The sequence below is a fragment of the Antedon mediterranea genome, chromosome 6, assembly GCF_964355755.1.
Source record: "Antedon mediterranea chromosome 6, ecAntMedi1.1, whole genome shotgun sequence".
NCBI classification, from domain to species: Eukaryota; Metazoa; Echinodermata; class Crinoidea; order Comatulida; family Antedonidae; genus Antedon; species Antedon mediterranea.
In genome coordinates this window covers 20325204-20346090 of record NC_092675.1, presented here as the reverse complement: position 1 = coordinate 20346090, position 20887 = coordinate 20325204, and the positions used below count along the sequence as shown (strand labels likewise).

Sequence of the window (20887 nt, the reverse complement as noted above, 5' to 3'; positions counted from 1 at the left end):
TATTTCCACAATGTTCACATTCATATGGTTTCTCTCCTGTGTGTATTCTTAAATGAGTTTTCAAACTCTCAATCTGGTTAAATTTCTTCCCACAATGTTCACATTCATATGGTGTCTCTCCTGTGTGTATTCTTAAATGAGTTTTCAAACTCTCAATCTGGTTAAATTTATTTCCACAATGTTCACATTCAAATGGTGTCTCTCCTGTGTGTATTCTTAAATGAGTTTTCAAACTCTCAATCTGATTAAATTTCTTTCCACAATGTTCACATTCATATGGTGTCTCTCCTGTGCTCTCAATCTGGTTAAATTTCTTCCCACAATGTTCACATTCATATGGTGTCTCTCCTGTGTGTAATGTTTCCTCAAATTACTTTTATCTTTAAATTTCGTTCCACAATGTTCACATTCATATGGTGTCTCTCCTGTGTGTATCCTAAAATGTTTTTTTCAGATCGTCATTCCGGTTGAATTTCTTCCCACAATGTTCACATTCATATGGTTTCTCTCCTGTGTGTATTCTCGTATGTTTTTTCAGATCGTCATTCCGGTTGAATTTCGTCCCACAATGTTCACATTCATATGGTTTCTCTCCTGTGTGTATTCTCATATGTTTTTTCAGAACGTCATTCCGGTTGAATTTCTTCCCACAATGTTCACATTCATATGGTTTCTCTCCTGTGTGTATTCTCGTATGTTTTTTCAGATCGTCATTCCGGTTGAATTTCTTCCCACAATGTTCACATTCATATGGTTTCTCTCCTGTGTGTATTCTCAAATGAATTTTCAAATACCCAATCTGGTTGAATTTCATCCCACAATGTTCACATTCATATGGTGTCTCTTCTGTGTGCATTCTCAAATGTTTTTTCAAATCGTCATTCTGGTTGAATTTCGTCCCACAATGTTCACATTCATATGGTGTCTCTCCTGTGTGTATTCGCAAATGAATTTTCAAACTCCTAATCTGGTTGAATTTCTTTCCACAATGTTAACATTCATATGGTGTCTCTCCTGTGTGTATTCTCAGATATCTTCTCAAACTCCCAATCTGGTTAAATTTCTTTCCACAATGTTCACATTCAAATGGTGTTTCTCCTGTGTGTATTTTCAAATGTTTCCTCAAATTACTTTTATCTTTAAATTTCTTTCCACAATGTTCACATTCATATGGTGTCTCTCCTGTGTGTATTCTTAAATGAGTTTTCAAACTCTCAATCTGGTTAAATTTCTTTCTACAATGTTCACATTCATATGGTTTCTCTCCTGTGTGTATTCTCATATGTCTTTTCAAACTCCCAATACGGCTGAATTTCTTCCCACAATGTTCACATTCATATGGTGTCTCTCCTGTGTGTATTCTCAAATGAATTTTCAAATTCCCGATCTGGTTGAATTTCTTCCCACAATGTTCACATTCATATGGTGTCTCTCCTGTGTGTATTCTCATATGTCTTTTCAAATGCAAATTCCGGTTGAATTTCTTCCCACAATGTTCACATTCATATGGTGTCTTTCCTGTGTGTATTTTCATATGTCTTTTCAAATGCCAATTCCGGTTAAATTTCTTCCCACAATGTTCACATTCATATGGTGTCTTTCCTGTGTGTATTTTCATATGTCTTTTCAAATGCCAATTCCGGTTGAATTTCTTCCCACAATGTTCACATTCATATGGTGTATCTCCTGTGTGTATTCTCATATGTCTTCTCAAATTCCCTATATGTTTAAATTTCTTCTCACAATGTTCACATTCATATGGTGTCTCTTCTGTGTGTATTCTCAAATGTTTTTTAAAATTGTCATTCCGGTTGAATTTCTTCCAACAATGTTCACATTCATATGGTATCTCTCCTGTGTGTTTTCTCAAATGAATTTTCAAATTCCCAATCTGGTTGAATTTCTTCCCACAATGTTCACATTCATATGGTTTCTCTCCTGTGTGTATTCTCAAATGAATTTTCAAATGCCCAATCTGGTTGAATTTCTTCCCACAATGTTCACATTCATATGGTTTCTCTCCTGTGTGTATTCTCGTATGTTTTTTCAGATCGTCATTCCGGTTGAATTTCTTCCCACAATGTTCACATTCATATGGTTTCTCTCCTGTGTGTATTCTCAAATGAATTTTCAAATGCCCAATCTGGTTGAATTTCTTCCCACAATGTTCACATTCATATGATTTCTCTCCTGTGTGTATTCTCAAATGAATTTTCAAATTCCCAATGTGGTTGAATTTCTTCCCACAATGTTCACATTCATATGGTTTCTCTCCTGTGTGTATTCTCGTATGTTTTTTCAGATCGTCATTCCGGTTGAATTTCTTCCCACAATGTTCACATTCATATGGTTTCTCTCCTGTGTGCATTCTCAAATGAATTTTCAAATGCCCAATCTGGTTTAATTTCTTCCCACAATGTTAACATTCATATGGTTTCTCTCCTGTGTGTATTCTCAAATGAATTTTCAAATTCCCAATGTGGTTGAATTTCTTCCCACAATGTTCACATTCATATGGTTTCTCTCCTGTGTGTATTCTCGTATGTATTTTCAGATCGTCATTCCGGTTGAATTTCTTCCCACAATGTTCACATTCATATGGTTTCTCTCCTGTGTGTATTCTCAAATGAATTTTCAAATGCCCAATCTGGTTGAATTTTTTCCCACAATGTTCACATTCATATGGTTTCTCTCCTGTGTGTATTCTCAAATGAATTTTCAAATGCCCAATCTGGTTAAATTTCTTCCCACAATGTTCACATTCATATGGTGTCTCTCCTGTGCTCTCAATCTGGTTAAATTTCTGCCCACAATGTTCACATTCATATGGTGTCTCTCCTGTGTGTATTCTTAAATAAGTTTTCAAACTCTCAATCTGGTTAAATTTATTTCCACAATGTTCACATTCAAATGGTGTCTCTCCTGTGTGTATTCTGAAATGAGTTTTCAAACTCTCAATCTGATTAAACTTCTTTCCACAATGTTCACATTCATATGGTGTCTCTCCTGTGCTCTCAATCTGGTTAAATTTCTTCCCACAATGTTCACATTCATATGGTGTCTCTCCTCTGTGTAATGTTTCCTCAAATTACTTTTATCTTTAAATTTCTTTCCACAATGTTCACATTCATATGGTGTCTCTCCTGTGTGTATTCTCAAATGTTTTTTTCAGATCGTCATTCTGGTTGAATTTCATCCCACAATGTCCACATTCATATGGTGTCTCTTCTGTGTGCATTCTCAAATGTTTTTTCAAATCGTCAATCTGGTTGAATTTCGTCCCACAATGTTCACATTCATATGGTGTCTCTCCTGTGTGTATTCGCAAATGAATTTTCAAACTCCTAATCTGGTTGAATTTCTTTCCACAATGTTAACATTCATATGGTGTCTCTCCTGTGTGTATTCTCAGATATCTTCTCAAACTCCCAATCTGGTTAAATTTCTTTCCACAATGTTCACATTCAAATGGTGTCTCTCCTGTGTGTATTCTCAAATGTTTCCTCAAATTACTTTTATCTTTAAATTTCTTTCCACAATGTTCACATTCATATGGTGTCTCTCCTGTGTGTATTCTTAAATGAGTTTTCAAACTCTCAATCTGGTTAAATTTCTTTCCAGAATGTTCACATTCATATGGTTTCTCTCCTGTGTGTATTCTCATATGTCTTTTCAAACTCGCAATACGGTTGAATTTCTTCCCACAATGTTCACATTCATATGGTGTCTCTCCTGTGTGTATTCTCAAATGAATTTTCAAATTCCCGATCTGGTTGAATTTCTTCCCACAATGTTCACATTCAGGTGTCTCTCCTGTGTGTATTCTCAAATGTTTTTTTCAGATCGTCATTCTGGTTGAATTGCATCCCACAATGTTCACATTCATATGGTGTCTCTTCTGTGTGCATTCTCAAATGTTTTTTCAAATCGTCATTCTGGTTGAATTTCGTCCCACAATGTTCACATTCATATGGTGTCTCTCCTGTGTGTATTCGCAAATGAATTTTCAAACTCCTAATCTGGTTGAATTTCTTTCCACAATGTTAACATTCATATAGTGTCTCTCCTGTGTGTATTCTCAGATATCTTCTCAAACTCCCAATCTGGTTAAATTTCTTTCCACAATGTTCACATTCAAATGGTGTCTCTCCTGTGTGTATTCTCAAATGTTTCCTCAAATTACTTTTATCTTTAAATTTCTTTCCACAATGTTCACATTCATATGGTGTCTCTCCTGTGTGTATTCTTAAATGAGTTTTCAAACTCTCAATCTGGTTAAATTTCTTTCCACAATGTTCACATTCATATGGTTTTTCTCCTGTGTGTATTCTCATATGTCTTCTCAAATTCCCTATATGTTTAAATTTCTTCTCACAATGGTCACATTCATATGGTGTCTCTTCTGTGTGTATTCTCAAATGTTTTTTAAAATTGTCATTCCGGTTGAATTTCTTCCAACAATGTTCACATTCATATGGTATCTCTCCTGTGTGTTTTCTCAAATGAATTTTCAAATTCCCAATCTGGTTGAATTTCTTCCCACAATGTTCACATTCATATGGTTTCTCTCCTGTGTGTATTCTCAAATGAATTTTCAAATTCCCAATCAGGTTGAATTTCTTCCCACAATGTTCACATTCATATGGTTTCTCTCCTGTGTGTATTCTCATATGTTTTTTCAGATATTCATTCCGGTTGAATTTCTTCCCACAATGTTCACACTCATATGGTTTCTCTCCTGTGTGTATTCTCATATGTCTTTCCAGATCGTCATTCCGGTTGAATTTCTTCCCACAATGTTCACATTCATATGGTTTCTCTCCTGTGTGTATTCTCAAATGAATTTTCAAATTCCCAATATGGTTGAATTTCTTCTCACAATGTTCACATTCATATGGTTTCTCTCCTGTGTGTATTCTCATATGTTTTTTCAAATTCCCAATCTGGTTGAATTTCTTCCCACAATGTTCACATTCATATAGTTTCTCTCCTGTGTGTATTCTCATATGTTTTTTCAGATATTCATTCCGGTTGAATTTCTTCCCACAATGTTCACATTCATATGGTTTCTCTCCTGTGTGTATTCTCATATGTCTTTTCAGATCGTCATTCCGGTTTAATTTCTTCCCACAATGTTCACATTCATATGGTTTCTCTCCTGTGTGTATTCTCAAAGGAATTTTCAAATTCCAAATATGGTTGAATTTGTTCCCACAATGTTCACATTCATATAGTTTCTCTCCTGTGTGTATTCTCATATGTTTTTTCAGATCGTCATTCCGGTTGAATTTCTTCCCACAATGTTCAAATTCATATGGTTTCTCTCCTGTGTGTATTCTCAAATGAATTTTCAAATTCCCAATGTGGTTGAATTTCTTCCCACAATGTTCACATTCATATGGTTTCTCTCCTGTGTGTATTCTCATATGTTTTTTCAGATCGTCATTCCGGTTGAATTTCTTCCCACTTCACATTCATATGGTTTCTCTCCTGTGTGTATTCTCATGTTTTTTCAGATCGTCATTCTGGTTGAATTTCTTCCCACAATGTTCACATTCATATAGTTTCTCTCCTGTGTGTATTCTCAAATGAATTTTTAAATTCCCAATACGGTTGAATTTCTTCCCACAATGTTCACATTCATATGGTTTCTCTCCTGTGTGTATTCTGATATGTCTTTTCAAATGCCAATTCCGGTTGAATTTCTTCCCACATTGTTCACATTCATATGGTTTCTCTCCTGTGTGTATTCTCAAATGAATTTTCAAATTCCCAATGTGGTTGAATTTCTTCCCACAATGTTCACATTCATATGGTTTCTCTCCTGTGTGTTTTCTCGTATGTTTTTTCAGATCGTCATTCCGGTTGAATTTCTTCCCACAATGTTCACATTCATATGGTTTCTCTCCTGTGTGTATTCCCAAATGAATTTTCAAATGCCCAATCTGGTTGAATTTCTTCCCACAATGTTCACATTCATATGGTTTCTCTCCTGTGTGTATTCTCGTATGTTTTTTCAGATCGTCATTCCGGTTGAATTTCTTCCCACAATGTTCACATTCATATGGTTTCTCTCCTGTGTGTATTCTCAAATGAATTTTCAAATGCCCAATCTGGTTGAATTTCTTCCCACAATGTTCACATTCATATGGTTTCTCTCCTGTGTGTATTCTCAAATGAATTCTCAAATTCCCAATGTGGTTGAATTTCTTCCCACAATGTTCACATTCATATGGTTTCTCTCCTGTGTGTATTCTCAAATGAATTTTCAAATTCCCAATGTGGTTGAATTTCTTCCCACAATGTTCACATTCATATGGTTTCTCTCCTGTGTGTATTCTCAAATGAATTTTCAAATTGTCATTCTGGTTGAATTTCTTCCCACAATGTTCACATTCATATGGTTTCTCTCCTGTGTGTATTCTCATATGTTTTTTCAAACTGTCATTCCGGTTAAATTTCTTCCCACAAGGTTCACATTCATATGGTTTCTCTCCTGTGTGTATTCTCATATGTTTTTTCAGATCGTCATTCTGGTTGAATTTCTTCCCACAATGTTCATATTCATATGGTTTCTCTCCTGTGTGTATTCTCATATGTTTTTTCAAACTGTCATTCCGGTTAAATTTCTTCCCACAATGTTCACATTCATATGGTTTCTCTCCTGTGTGTATTCTCATATGTTTTTTCAGATCGTCATTCTGGTTGAATTTCTTCCCACAATGTTCACATTCATATGGTTTCTCTCCTGTGTGTATTCTCATATGTTTTTTCAAACTGTCATTCCGGTTAAATTTCTTCCCACAATGTTCACATTCATATGGTTTCTCTCCTGTGTGTATTCTCATATGTTTTTTCAAACTGTCATTCCGGTTGAATTTCTTCCCACAAGGTTCACATTCATATGTTGTCTCTCTGGTGTGTATTTTCAAATGTTTTTTTAGATCATCACTCTGGTTAAACTTCTTTCCACAATGTTCACATTCATATGGTTTCTCTCCTGTGTGTATTCTCATATGTTTTTTCAGATCGTCATTCTGGTTGAATTTCTTCCCACAATGTTCACATTCATATGGTTTCTCTCCTGTGTGTATTCTCATATGTCTTTTCAGATCGTCACTCTGGTTAAACTTCTTCCCACAATGTTCACATTCATATGGTTTCTCTCCTGTGTGTATTCTCGTATGTTTTTTCAGATCGTCATTCCGGTTGAATTTCTTCCCACAATGTTCACATTCATATGGTGTCTCTTCTTTGTGTATTCTCATATGTTTTTTCAGATCGTCATTCTGGTTGAATTTCTTCCCACAATGTTCACATTCATATGGTTTCTCTCCTGTGTGTATTCTCATATGTTTTTTCAGATCGTCATTCTGGTTGAATTTCTTTCCACAATGTACACATTCATATGGCGTCTCTTCTGTGTACTCTCCCAAATGTCTGCTCCATCCACTATTTAAATCTAGACAAAGTCTGACAACGTTCACTTGACATCGAAGAAATTTAAACTCTTGGTGTGTTTGAAGTTTATCTCCACAATGTTCACATTTGTATAAATTCATTATTCATAGATGGCATAAGTACTGTAAGCCTGACTTGCCCCGGCTGTCCACCGCTGGGTATTGGTACACTCTCAAGAAGTCACTGAAAAAAAGAAATTACCTACCATTCATAAAAAAAAATCACTGAAATTAAAATTGTGTACAAAATTATATTGTAAATAAAAACATCATTTGAAAGTATAGTTTGAATTTACAGTAGGAGTCTAGGACAAATAACAACTCAAATCAAGTTGATCCAGAATTAAGTAACCCAAATTGTACCTGGGACGCAGAAATTCAGGCCGGTTTAAACAAGGTAAAAAGTCAACGCGGTCGCTGAACCACACGGGTAAAGGGCCCATCTGCACGGTTCCAGTCTGGCGCTGGCAAAGCCAATGTTTCATTTTTACGCGGCCATGCACATATCGATTGGCGCATAGCCATGTGGAGCATAGTGAAAACGAAACATTGCTGTTCGATTCGCCAAACCAGAACCATGCCGGAAAAGGTGTGAAAGGCCCTTAAGTGATGCGCAATGTATTCCGCATCAAGTCAACCTGGAACGAACTTATGTACTTGCGTATTCGCGGTGTAAACAGTCCTGCATATTTTTTCCGGTTGGTTGCTATCCTTGCTCACTATAGTATTTAATTTACATACAATTAAGAAAGATTTTTTTTCTTTTTTCACATATTAAATAATTAAATGTATAGTTATTTATTCGTTATTTTTTTTCAGAAATATTATTTTTCACGAGTAAACACAATTTGTTTGTATTGCCATAAAAAAAGTAAGGTGATAATGAGCAGACCGTTACAGGGTCTCTCTTCATGCGTGAGAGGGCGATATTTCAATTAATCTAGAACATTTACACGGGTTAGTATTTTGCAGTGTAAATACACGCAACCAGTGTCTGACACTTTCCGGGTTCTGAATCAGGTGTGAAATGGAAATTTATCTGGACATGACACAAGTTTGGTTTAAAGTCCCATTCCTACAGTAGTACGTTTTTTAAATCCAATTTAAGGTCAAAAACTACATTTAATGTAAAAATAACTCTATGGTCCTATTGCGATAACAAATTTCATCTTTGAATGGTTAAAATTACCATAAAATAAAACGTACATTTAAGACAAGGAATGACCGGGTTTAAGTAAAAGTTTTGTTTGTTTGTTTGTTTTATTAGTTTCTCCACACATTTTAAAATAAAAGATAAAAATTACAAATTTACAAATTGCAAAAAGAAAAGACATACGCAACACTGCAACCCTTATACATTGACTGTTAATGAGGTACAGGTTCTCCCTTCTAAAATAATTATACAAAACACTGTAACAGTATGCCATTCATTCAGGTTCAACTACTAGTCCTAACCTGCTAGTCCTAACCTACTAGTCCTAACCTACTAGTCCTAACCTACTAGTCCAAAATAATTTATGTCCCTTATAATCTGATTGGCCACACCATTACATTGTGTTTGTGACACTGTACATGCTGTTCTGTATGTTAATAATACAAACTAAATCATTACATAAACCTACATAGTTAAATCAACAAGAAAATTGTAATATTGATTTTACTTACAGTTAACAAATTACAAAATTGAGTTTTGGTAATGTTAATTTTAAATAAACTCTGCAGAAAAGACTATGATGTTCACAGCACTGATGTTCTAATAGAAGTGAATTCTAGAGATTAAGATAACTTGATACATGATATCTGTCTTTGTTTACATACCTGCCCAATATTTATGAGGTGTGAGTACAAGACCTTGCATATTTAATTAGCTGTAGAACCTCATATACTGTACTACACTACACTAATTGACTATGACTAAAACAAAAATTAAACCTGCAAACCTATACAATAAAAAGAAGAGAACACTTTCACATAGCTTGGCAGTGTAAAAAAAAGGGGTATTAATTAGATCAGACAGAGTGGAAAATACATAGATAATGTGCTTGGGTATATGTGTAATAATGACTTCATGGAATAACTCTCAGGCTAAAATAAAAGAACTTTTGTTTATAGATCAACTAAACTATGGAATTCTCTATCAAATAACATAAAATCAGAACTCCATAATATGTCTTTGACAACTTTTAAATCTTCACTATAGAAAACATATATGTATTAACCTTTTTACCTTCACAATTGTAAATAGTTTTATATCGGTTTTCTTTCTTTTTGTTTTTCTTTTATATTTTATTTTTGTTGTAAATATGTTTACTGAACCACTTTGGAAATCAGTAGATTTGTATTGAAAGTGTATTTCAGTTTAAAGAAAGAACAAATAAAATAAATAAATGTGTTTGAGTATCTCTGTTTTGAATGAACAGTGATAAGACATTTCTTTACATAAGGGAATCTGATGTTTCAACCTCGTCTTTGGTTGATGCGTATGCATCGCTTAAAGCGATATACCCGTCTGGAAAGTTCGACATCAAGTATAGGCCTATACATTTTATTCCTTCAAAGAAACATTATTTCCTATATATCTGTGATTTCTTTTTTAAAGTTATACAATAGACATACAGTATTTATTAATGTTAAAGCATGGAGGTATAAAATACCTCCATGGTTAAAGCTATAATTAGGTTGCCACCAAGATTCAAAGTACAATATCACTTTTCAACAATATTTTCATATATACCCTCCATAATATTCCATTTTGTATAATTTTCAATTTTTACTGGTGAGGCTTGGTTATATTTTGATGGCTTGATTGATTATATGATTTTTAATATAGAAGTATTATTTTTATTTATTTATTTGGAATGACACCTTTAGATCGGTGGCACACTTAGCACAAAGGTGCATCCTTTACAATATAAAATATAACAATTAACAGAAAAGTAAAAAAAGGCAAAAGCAACTATCAACCCCTATCCTACCCCCCCCCCCCACCCCCAATTTACATCGATACATACAGTAGATCATTACTTTACACAATGAATACAAAACAAGATATAGTAAAAGTGTATAAAATAAAATCAACTGATAAACACAGCTTATTACGAGACACCCCCAACTCCTCCCCTCCCCCCCCCCCCCCCCCACTTTTTTCAATTTACTTAATGTAGCAATGTAGATAACATAGTTATTGAGTCATGGAATTCAGTGAATCATTTCGAAATTGCCATGCTTGTTTTAGGTATCTCTCAGTATATGTGGACACATTGTTTAGTGGTGTATTTTATACTTTTTTTTCCTCGCAAACATTAATTAATTAATAAACTATAACTAGTGTTTCAATATTGATTGATAAGTTGATTGATTGATAATGCCATAAAATGCAGAACGGTAATAAATAACGCGCGAATAAATAAAGGCCATTGTCGTTATTGGACGCGAGTACAATTTTCACATCGCCTGGTAGCAGGAGGCAGCGAGTATACCACCACAAGCATGGAGTGAAGATTACTCCATCATGATGCAACAAGTAACTGTGGCCTTACTTACCGTCGTACCCGGACGGAAAATGAATGACTATCTCTGAGTTGACGACGCAAGTTTCCATAAATGTCACCAATCCTGGTAATTTTATTTAAAGATTGAGAAACAAATATGATATAACAATAACATTGTCAATTGATAATGTCAATATCCTTCCTTCTTTGGTCAGCGTTGAATTTAAATTATGCTGTACTGTAGCCTGTCTCAGATTGGGAAAAATACAGTAACGCCAAATCCCCAAAATGTGGAGGTATATTCAGAGTGTCATTTCGACGATCGAACATTCTCTACTTCTACGGAGCGCCATTTATGCCTTTATTTACTTCCGAAATAGAAATAGTACTACGGTAACTTGTTCAGTGGACCAAATTTAGCAACAGTGGAGCACAGTGATATAAAATAGAAATAAGTCACTAAGTTGATTGGTGGAATGTTTGTGAATATTTGAAGACGTTTGTCATGTGACACGTCTTCATAACGAGGCTGTCATTCATAGGCGTATACGTACGCAGTGACGGTGTGCGTTTATACACATCAACAAGTGTATACGTACGGACGGTGCTTTATTTAACGTCAATTTAAACTATTATTGGTTGAAGGTTCTTTGTAAATTCTTTTATTAATGACATATTTGGATATTTTTAAAATAATTTATATAATCTATTTTTTACTTGTTTTTTAGTTTTAAACTTATGTGTTAGAGAAAAGATATTAGTTAAATTGTTGTTTTTTGGAGTTTCTAATTGTGTTATATATTATTTCTATTTTATTTTTGTTTTGTTTTGAGAAGCCTATTCACCACAAGCTTTGCTTTCTTTTAGGCTCCTCCACTGTATATTTATATAGTTGTAAAGTGAAATAAATAAATGAAATGAAATGAAATGACATTGAATGTGTAGGCCGATCGGATTGGTTTGTGAATATTTTACTGTGATTGTCATGTGACACGTCTTCATAACCAGGCTGTCATCACAATGTTTACGCAATGACATACACATGAGAATGTGTGTACGTATACGCTTAAAACTACATACAGAAAATGTGTAATATTTTATATTATTACAGGTTTCAGGTGATGTATTATTTATGACTTCCAAGGAATTGTAATAAAAGTTTTTACGAGATAAGAAAAAGATGAGAATTGATGAATTATTATTTTAAAAGTATTTTTACATCGATTAAGCATATTTGAATACTTACCGGTATGGTGCCATCCATATTTGACAATACAGTGTCACTATCTCTCTTTTAAAAAAAAACCAATATTCATAAAAAAAAAATATCCGTCGAGGTTCGAACCCCAGCCGATAGCACTCAAAACTGAGCATTACCCGTTACGCCACCAAGTACATGACTGAAAAGCTGATAAAAGTCTATTTATACGTGTATTACGTAATTGATAAAATGATCAGTAATTTAGCTCAGTCGTCTGAGCGTCGTGTTAACACACGTATGTCGGGGGTTCGTTTTTCACAAAGCGATATATTTCCGCGAATCGAACATCCTATGAACTCTGATGTTAGGTACGTCGGTATGTCATTTTTTCGTGTCAAAAAGCACAATAGATGAAAATATTTATACGCATTGCGTTCTCGCGAAATAAAACATTTGCCTAGTGGACAATACACTTTGAATAAAACTTTTAATAGGTGTGTTTTTCCATTTCCAATACGTTAATGTCATGTTTTTTGGAAACGTTACTTCGTTTTATGTGTATCAACAAATGCAACAGTATGGAGGCCTACAAGAATATTAATTCTGTTTTTCAGTTCGATAATTTTATCATTAATTAATTTCATAGTTATAGCTTTAGTCTGTTTCAATTAAGTTAAAACGGCGAAGAAGAAAAAAAGAAGAAATGTAGGTCTATGGTTTAAAAAAAAAGACTCACTGGTAGGCCTACAGTATACCCACTCGATCACATTCATAAATTTGATGCCATTATGATATTGTGCATATCGCAGATGATCGAACAACATTTTAAGGCGAACAGCAATGCGGAATAAATACACAAAAAAAAACTTTACAAATAAGTACCGTACAAGCTTAGTTCCTATTTGAACGCAAGGTGTGACATAGGCGTAACGGGATTGTGAATTGACCAATCACAAGCGACAATTCGGATGATCCATCGTGACGTGATTGGTCAAATTACTGGCGGTGCGCTTTCGTCCAAAAATAGGAACCGAGTTATATGACTTGCGGACTAGGAATACATCGTCTAACTTTAAATGTATTCGTCGTAATTGTAAAACATAATACTGCATGAACATTCAGATTTTTATACACGCTTGCTACCCCTGAAATTTGGCCTAGATTTTAGTCTCGTGGTGTTACTGTGACGTCGGTTTTCTCGTGCTACATTTTCTGGGCGTATTCACTTCAATTGTAATAGCGTCTTGAGCACTTTTAGTGTATATGTGCGCTATATAAATTGTTATATTATTATATTATATTACAATAGAACCAATGTTGTACTTGAATATTCAAGTAACGTCAACATAGGTAAGCAGAATCAAGGTAACCACTATCACTGATGAAGACAAGTTAGATGACGAGAATAGAGGCCGTTTCTTTATTTTGTTCGCACCAAAGATTCAGTGTATTTTAAATTCTACTTGCCAAATGTTAGAGTAGTGTCGACTAGAGACCACCACCGCTAAAATTAAGAGTCGTGGTGGTCCGTGTTCACGAACGGATTTTGTTTGAGAATCGAATTATTTTCTATTATACGACGAATATTCAGTACAAGTCAAATATTAAAGCGCATCATTAAGCATAATATTCTAAGCCTATTCTACAAGTTTTACACACCCTGCTGGCCACGAAAATGAGTTTTCTTTAACCGTTTTAAGTTTACGTGACTGTTGAAAAGTCGGCTTTTGTGAGATAAAGTGTCTTTCTTTATAAATTAACTAAAATAATAGAAAACACTGCAGAATTGATCATAATTTCCCCAGGCACTTGCTAAATATCATGTATTCAGCGGAGTTTCGTTGTCGACTTTGCTGTTTTAAAAATTAACCCTAAGGCCTATCGACTCGAGAGAAGAAGATACCTCGAGTGCATTACACCGGATACTTCGCGGCATTAATAATAACAAATATTTATTGCGACTAGCTAGTTACATCGGAAATTCGTGGGTTTTGCGGGGGGAAGGGGTTGGGTTGATGTAAAAATATAAAATGCGAAGGCTACGATGAAAGACGTTCACAAAAGCATTAAAATTAAAGTAACTCCAGGGATAAAATTTATAAAATATAAACTTTAAATAACCCCACTTTATTATTCGTCAGCGGTAAAGAACAACGCGCATCGTGAAATAATCCCCCCTTAAAAAAAATGCCTGGAATTACCCTTTAAGACAATCCAATCTAGTGATGATATCGCGTTGTGTCGCAATTCTGCGTTGAGCAGGGACAGCTACATGTTAACCACTCGAGAACCCATGTAGCCTACACCACTTGAGAACCCCTTTACAAACTTAGACGACGAAGAAATGATCAGTGCTTTATAGCAGGATGGCTTTTAGTTTTTGGGTGGCTTTAGTTTAATCAAAATAATAATAAATAAAACACGTTCCATTTATCCAATATAGTAAAAAGCCGTCTGAATGTCGCAATAGGCATATTACACCAGATGCGAGTACCGTGGTAGCCTATATCAATTTCTTTCGGAAAAATGTCATCCATAGGTCTACATTGATTTACTATAGGTAGATTCCCTTATGATACCCCATGGTATTGGCGCGTGTGATAGCAAAAATATGTACTATTTGTAAAACGAACAGCTAAGAGTGGAAAATTTAGATTGGATCAAAGATGGCAGATAATTAATTAATTTAGATGTAGTATTAAAACCCTTCCCAGTGCAATTCCGTTATTTACTCGTGGTGGATGCGCAAAATGTATAAGTTTGTGTAACGAACAAAGTGCAAACTTTCCTATTTTTACATTCGTCCACGCCACTACACAAGTGATGTAGTTTTAATTACATTATTTATTACTATTTGGTTTTTAGATTAAATTCGAACAAAAAACCCACACTGCATGTGTGCTTTATACCTTTATACACCCCCCCTTTTTTTTTTTTTCTTAAAACAACCATTTCTTACCATATGTTACCCAAGTATTTGATGCTACTATTCATGTTTGCGTATTCAGAAATATTACAGTAAACAATATATCCATCTCTTTAAGACTAAACGATTTCACAAAGACAAAAACAGTTTTTTTGAGTATTTGGATTAAATCCTGATAAGTCACATGAAAGGACCCTAACGGAAAAAAAGCTCCTAATCTTCCTTATAGGCTATTTTGAATATTTTCTATAAATGTATTTTTGTAATGAGTTTATGTAATGTTATAATTTGGTACGTGGCCTATTTTTAAAATGATTTTTCAAATTAATTCACCCAAGCATACCTTCCAATATAAGGGCGTGTATTGAACAAATTTATAATAAATGTGTTTAAAAAAATCTTTTTATAATTAAGTTTCCAGAATGTACAGTATGCTCCAACAACTGAAAACCCCTATCGATATTTTAAGTACTAATATACAGGGTGTATGTAATTATTATTATGTGTTTATTTGCATTAGGACAGCAATTAAGAAACAGTATTGTTTTTTACCTGATATTAAGAATGTTTTATTGTGTTGTCTACACTAAATATATCGTTGTATATATAATATATGTATTTGAAAATAAAGTTTTATTTTTGGAATAAACTGTTTGTGTGCAGCACTAGTGTTCGGTACGGAAACTGGAATAAAGTTGACTTGATAAAACTTTTTTAGAACCGGTCGTGGCAATTTTGCCAAAATATTATAATCTGGAAACATTTTTCACATATTAAATATGTATTGTCCCCTTAAAAAAATAATTATTGACATTTTTTGTTGTTGAATATTCCAATGTCACAAAATAGTTATCCACATTTACCAAAAAATCAGATCGAAAAAAATGTATTTACCTTAAAAAATTTAATAATTTAAAGGAAAAAAAATTGTTAATTTGGCTGCCAGCCAATGGATTTTTGGTTGAATTTAACCATTTATTTTGTCATTTTTATAAGTGAAAACATTTTTTTTTTTCGTTTTTTTTTCTACGGAAGTGATTAACTTTATTAAAACTAAAAAATAACGTATTCAAAGTCTGATTTAATAAATCATGTTTTTGGGGGACAATACATCTTTAAGAATACATTCAGGACTATGACAGCAAAATGAATGACGTGGAACTTTAACAGCAGCGGCTTGACAGTACACACAAGATACTTGATAAGCCGCCTTTTGACGTCATTTTGCCGCAAATGTTTTAGATTTTTTGGTCCGTCTACCGGGGTGTCTCTTTTTAGAAAAATGAGAGCTGTACATTAAATGATGTCTAACATCCCCTGACCTGCAGCAGTCACTGCAACGTTTCGGGCTGGTCCGCCGATTTTTATAAATAAATTATTTGATCGGGATGTAGTCGTCATTGCTCTCATTAAAAACAAATAATTACAGCTTGTTTCACATTACGGTAGGCCTACTCACGGCCATGAACAGACTGAAACAATCGATGATGAAACCAGGGAGGTATAACATTTATAACTCCCTGATGAAACGTAAGCAATGAAAACACTAAACACAGTGAAAGGTGAGGTTTTCTTGGTTGTTTCTTGAAAGTTTCTCTTTCATTTCGACCAAAATTACAGCTAATAAATGTCTAAACGGAATTGTCTACCGTTTCATAATCATTTGTTTATAGTCGATGTACAAAACAGTGTATTAAAATTATCGCCAGCTGCCAACACTGAAGTGACGTTCGCCCTCAGATAACCAGAAGGAGGGACCATGCCATACTGGAGGCGTGGCTACCCTAATGACAATTTGAATACTTTCTCTATGTTTAATGTATACCAGCCTGCAGTTAGAAATATGGAAATATATATATCCTAAATTAACTTGACTCTCTAAATATCTCTCCTTCAAAATCAGAGAAAAACAATTTATATTTACTTTTTTTTTTAAATCCGTAGAGAATCGTTGAACCCCAGCTATTAGAATTGAGAGAATTCAAACGATAGTTAATAGAGAACTATCCGTTATGCAACAATGTGCACGAGTAATGAAGGGTGACAATAGTATAGTATTATACGCGCTTCATACTAATCATTACGTCATAAATTTGCATTTTCATGACGTAATTTTGACAAAAAACGAATCTAGTTTTAGCCTTGCGATAAACTAGAGGGTGGCAGAGCGTCATGTTGATAACACGAGTGCATGGGATCGAATTGATCCTGTCGGTCAGTGGAATAGAGTTAAAGCTATGCGAGCTTCTGTGTTTAGGGTTCACAGATTTAAACGTCCCCCCCCCCCCCACCCCCCACACATCATAAGGCGTTAACATCAAAGCATTTGATGTCGTGGTACCCCCATGGCTGTGAGAGAGCCATATCGTGCTAGAAGGGAGCACACCATAATTTTGTTTTTCTTTGGGACTTCCCGCTTCCTTTCGATCTCCTAAATTTTTTATGTTTGGCGCCCTCAATTTTAAGAATATTTACGTTACCATGTCAGAAACAGAAATGTGCAAAGATTCCGATGCCTAGTCTCTCTATTTGTTTAAATACATATGCATTATTGTAATAAATAATTTCAAAAAAGTTTTTATAAAGTGTTACTATATCTTTTACAATAATTTCTTAAATTTCAAGAATTGGATTGGTTGAGTTCGCATACTAAAGTAATCATGGAGAAAAGGCTCACATTAGCTTACTGTACATACGATGACATCATATGCCACAAAACATGGTTTTTTTAGTCAAGTCTCACAGAATATTCACAAAATAAAAACAGATGGACCTTCTTTATAATAATGGTGCTTTTTTTTCTAAAAGATTTAAAGGATGAAGGTATATCGAGAAAAACCCACAATATAATAATTCAAGGTACTGTATATTTATTCATAAACACATCATACAATATCTTTATGTTGAATTCAACAAACATATATAAAATATGCAACAAATATAAAATTTTAACGATCACAGCTCAAAAAAACTTATTTTTAAACAGAAAATAAAACATCAAAAGAAAAAAAACAATTACAAAAAAGTTCTCTAAAGCTATGCCTACACGTTTTAGTCTCATAAAGTTTGATAGTGTAGACAGAGCTGATAAGATATTTTAGTTAGGCCTATACTATAATATTCAATGATATTGAAAATATAAAACAATTAAAGAGAAAAAAGATCACAAAACTTAATTATCAATGAACAATTCCTTCCCACAATGTTTAAGATGTCTCTCCTGTGTGCACTCTCAAATGTTTTCTCCTGCCATTATGATTTTTTGATTTTTTTCCTGTGTGCACTCTCATTTGAGCTTTTAAGTGCCCATTCTGTTTGAATTTCTTCCCACAATGTTCACATTCATATGGTGTCTCTCCTGTGTGTATTCTAAAATGTCTTCTCAAATTCCCAATCTGGTTGAATTTCTTTTTACAATGTTCACATTCATATGGTGTCTCTCCTGTGTGTATTCTCAAATGTCTTCTCAAATTCCCAAAGTTGAATTTCTTTTTACAATGTTCACATTCATATCGCGTCTCTCCTGTGTGTATTCTCAAATGTCTTCCCAAATTCCCAATCAAGTTGAATTTCTTTTTACAATGTTCACATTCATATGGTGTCTCTCCTGTGTGTATTTTCGAACGTCTTCTCAAATTCCCAATCAAGTTGAATTTCATTTTACAATGTTCACATTCATATGGTGTCTCTCCTGTGTGTATTCTCCAATGTCTTCTCAAACTCCATTTGTACTTGAATTTCTTTCCACAGTTCACATTCATATGGTGTCTCTCCTGTGTGTATTCTTAAATGAGTTTTTAAACTCTCAATCTGGTTAAATTTATTTCCACAATGTTCACATTCAAATGGTGTCTCTCCTGTGTGTATTCTCCAATGTCTTCTCAAACTCCATTTGTACTTGAATTTCTTTCCACAGTTCACATTCATATGGTGTCTCTCCTGTGTGTTATATGTATTCTCAAATGTATTTTCAGATTGCTTTGAAGTTTGAATTTCTTTTTATGTTCACATTCATATGGTGTCTCTCCTGTGTCTATTTTCAAAGTCTTCTCAAATGTCCTTTCTGGTTGAATTTCTTTCCACAATGTTCACATTCATATTATGGTCTCTCTCCTGTGTGTATTTTTTAAATGTTTTTTCAGATAGTCATTCTGGTTGAATTTCTTTCAACAATGTTCACAATCATATGGTGTCTCTCCTGTGTGTATTTTCAAATCTTTTTTAAGATTGTCATTCTGGTTGAATTTCTTCTCACAATGTTTACATTCATATGGTGTCTCTTCTGTGTGTACTCTCAGATGTTTTTTAAAATCTTTTTTGAAATCGTCATTTTGGTTGAATTTCTTCCCACAATGTTCACATTCATATGATGTCTCTTCTGTGTGCATTCTCAAATGTTTTTTCAGATTATCAATGTCTTTTAATTTCTTTTCACAATGTTCACATTCATACAAGTGTCTCTCCTGTGTGTATTTTCAAATGTTTTTTTCATATCGTCATTCTGGTTGAATTTCATCCCACAATGTTCACATTCATATGGTGTCTCTCCTGTGTGTATTCTCAAATATCTTCTCAAACTCCCAATCTGGTTGAATTTCTTCCCACAGTGGTCACATTAAAATGGTGTCTCTCCTGTGTGTATTCTCAAATGAGTTTTCAAACTCTCAATCTGGTTACATTTCTTTCCACAATGTTCACATTCATATGGTGTCTCTCCTGTGTGTATTCTCAAATATCTTCTCAAACTCCCAATCTGGTTAAATTTCTTCCCACAATGTTCACATTCATATGGTGTCTCTCCTGTGTGTATTCTCAAATATCTTCTCAAACTCTCAATCTGGTTAAATTTATTTCCACAATGTTCACATTCAAATGGTGTCTCTCTTGTGTGTATTCTCCAATGTCTTCTCAAACTCCATTTGTACTTGAATTTCTTTCCACAGTTCACATTCATATGGTGTCTCTCCTGTGTGTTATATGTATTCTCAAATGTATTTTCAGATTGCTTTGAAGTTTGAATTTCTTTTTATGTTCACATTCATATGGTGTCTCTCCTGTGTGTATTTTCAAAGTCTTCTCAAATGTCCTTTCTGGTTGAATTTCTTTCCACAATGTTCACATTCATATTATGGTCTCTCTCCTGTGTGTATTTTTTAAATGTTTTTTCAGATAGTCATTCTGGTTGAATTTCTTTCAACAATGTTCACAATCATATGGTGTCTCTCCTGTGTGTATTTTCAAATCTTTTTTAAGATTGTCATTCTGGTTAAATTTCTTCTCACAATGTTTACATTCATATGGTGTCTCTTCTGTGTGTACTCTCAGATGTTTTTTAAAATCTTTTTTGAAATCGTCATTCTGGTTGAATTTTTTCCCACAATGTTCACATTCATATGATGTCTCTTCTGTGTGCATTCTCAAATGTTTTTTCAGATTATCAATGTCTTTTAATTTCTTTTCACAATGTTCACATTCATACAAGTGTCTCTCCTGTGTGTATTTTCAAATGTTTTTTTCATATCGTCATTCTGGTTGAATTTCTTCCCACAATGTTCACATTCATATGATGTCTCTTCTGTGTGCATTCTCAAATGTTTTTTCAGATTATCAATGTCTTTTAATTTATTTCCACAATGTTCACATTCATATGGTGTCTCTCCTGTGTGTATTCTCATATGTCTTCTCAAACTCCCAATCTGGTTGAATTTCTTCCCACAATGTTCACATTCATATGGTGTCTCTCCTGTGTGTATTCTCAAATGTCTTCTCAAACTCCCAATCTGGTTGAATTTCTTCCCACAATGGTCAC

At 34.0% G+C, this 20887-nt stretch overlaps 2 pseudogenes; both read right to left on the bottom strand.

Annotated features, from left to right (window-relative positions):
* Positions 1-942: 942 nt before the first annotated feature.
* On the bottom strand, positions 943-3216 carry LOC140052469 (uncharacterized; annotated as a pseudogene).
* A 1114-nt stretch (positions 3217-4330) lies between these two features.
* The window catches only part of LOC140052468 (uncharacterized), a 62807-nt pseudogene continuing 46250 nt past the window's right edge, over positions 4331-20887 (bottom strand).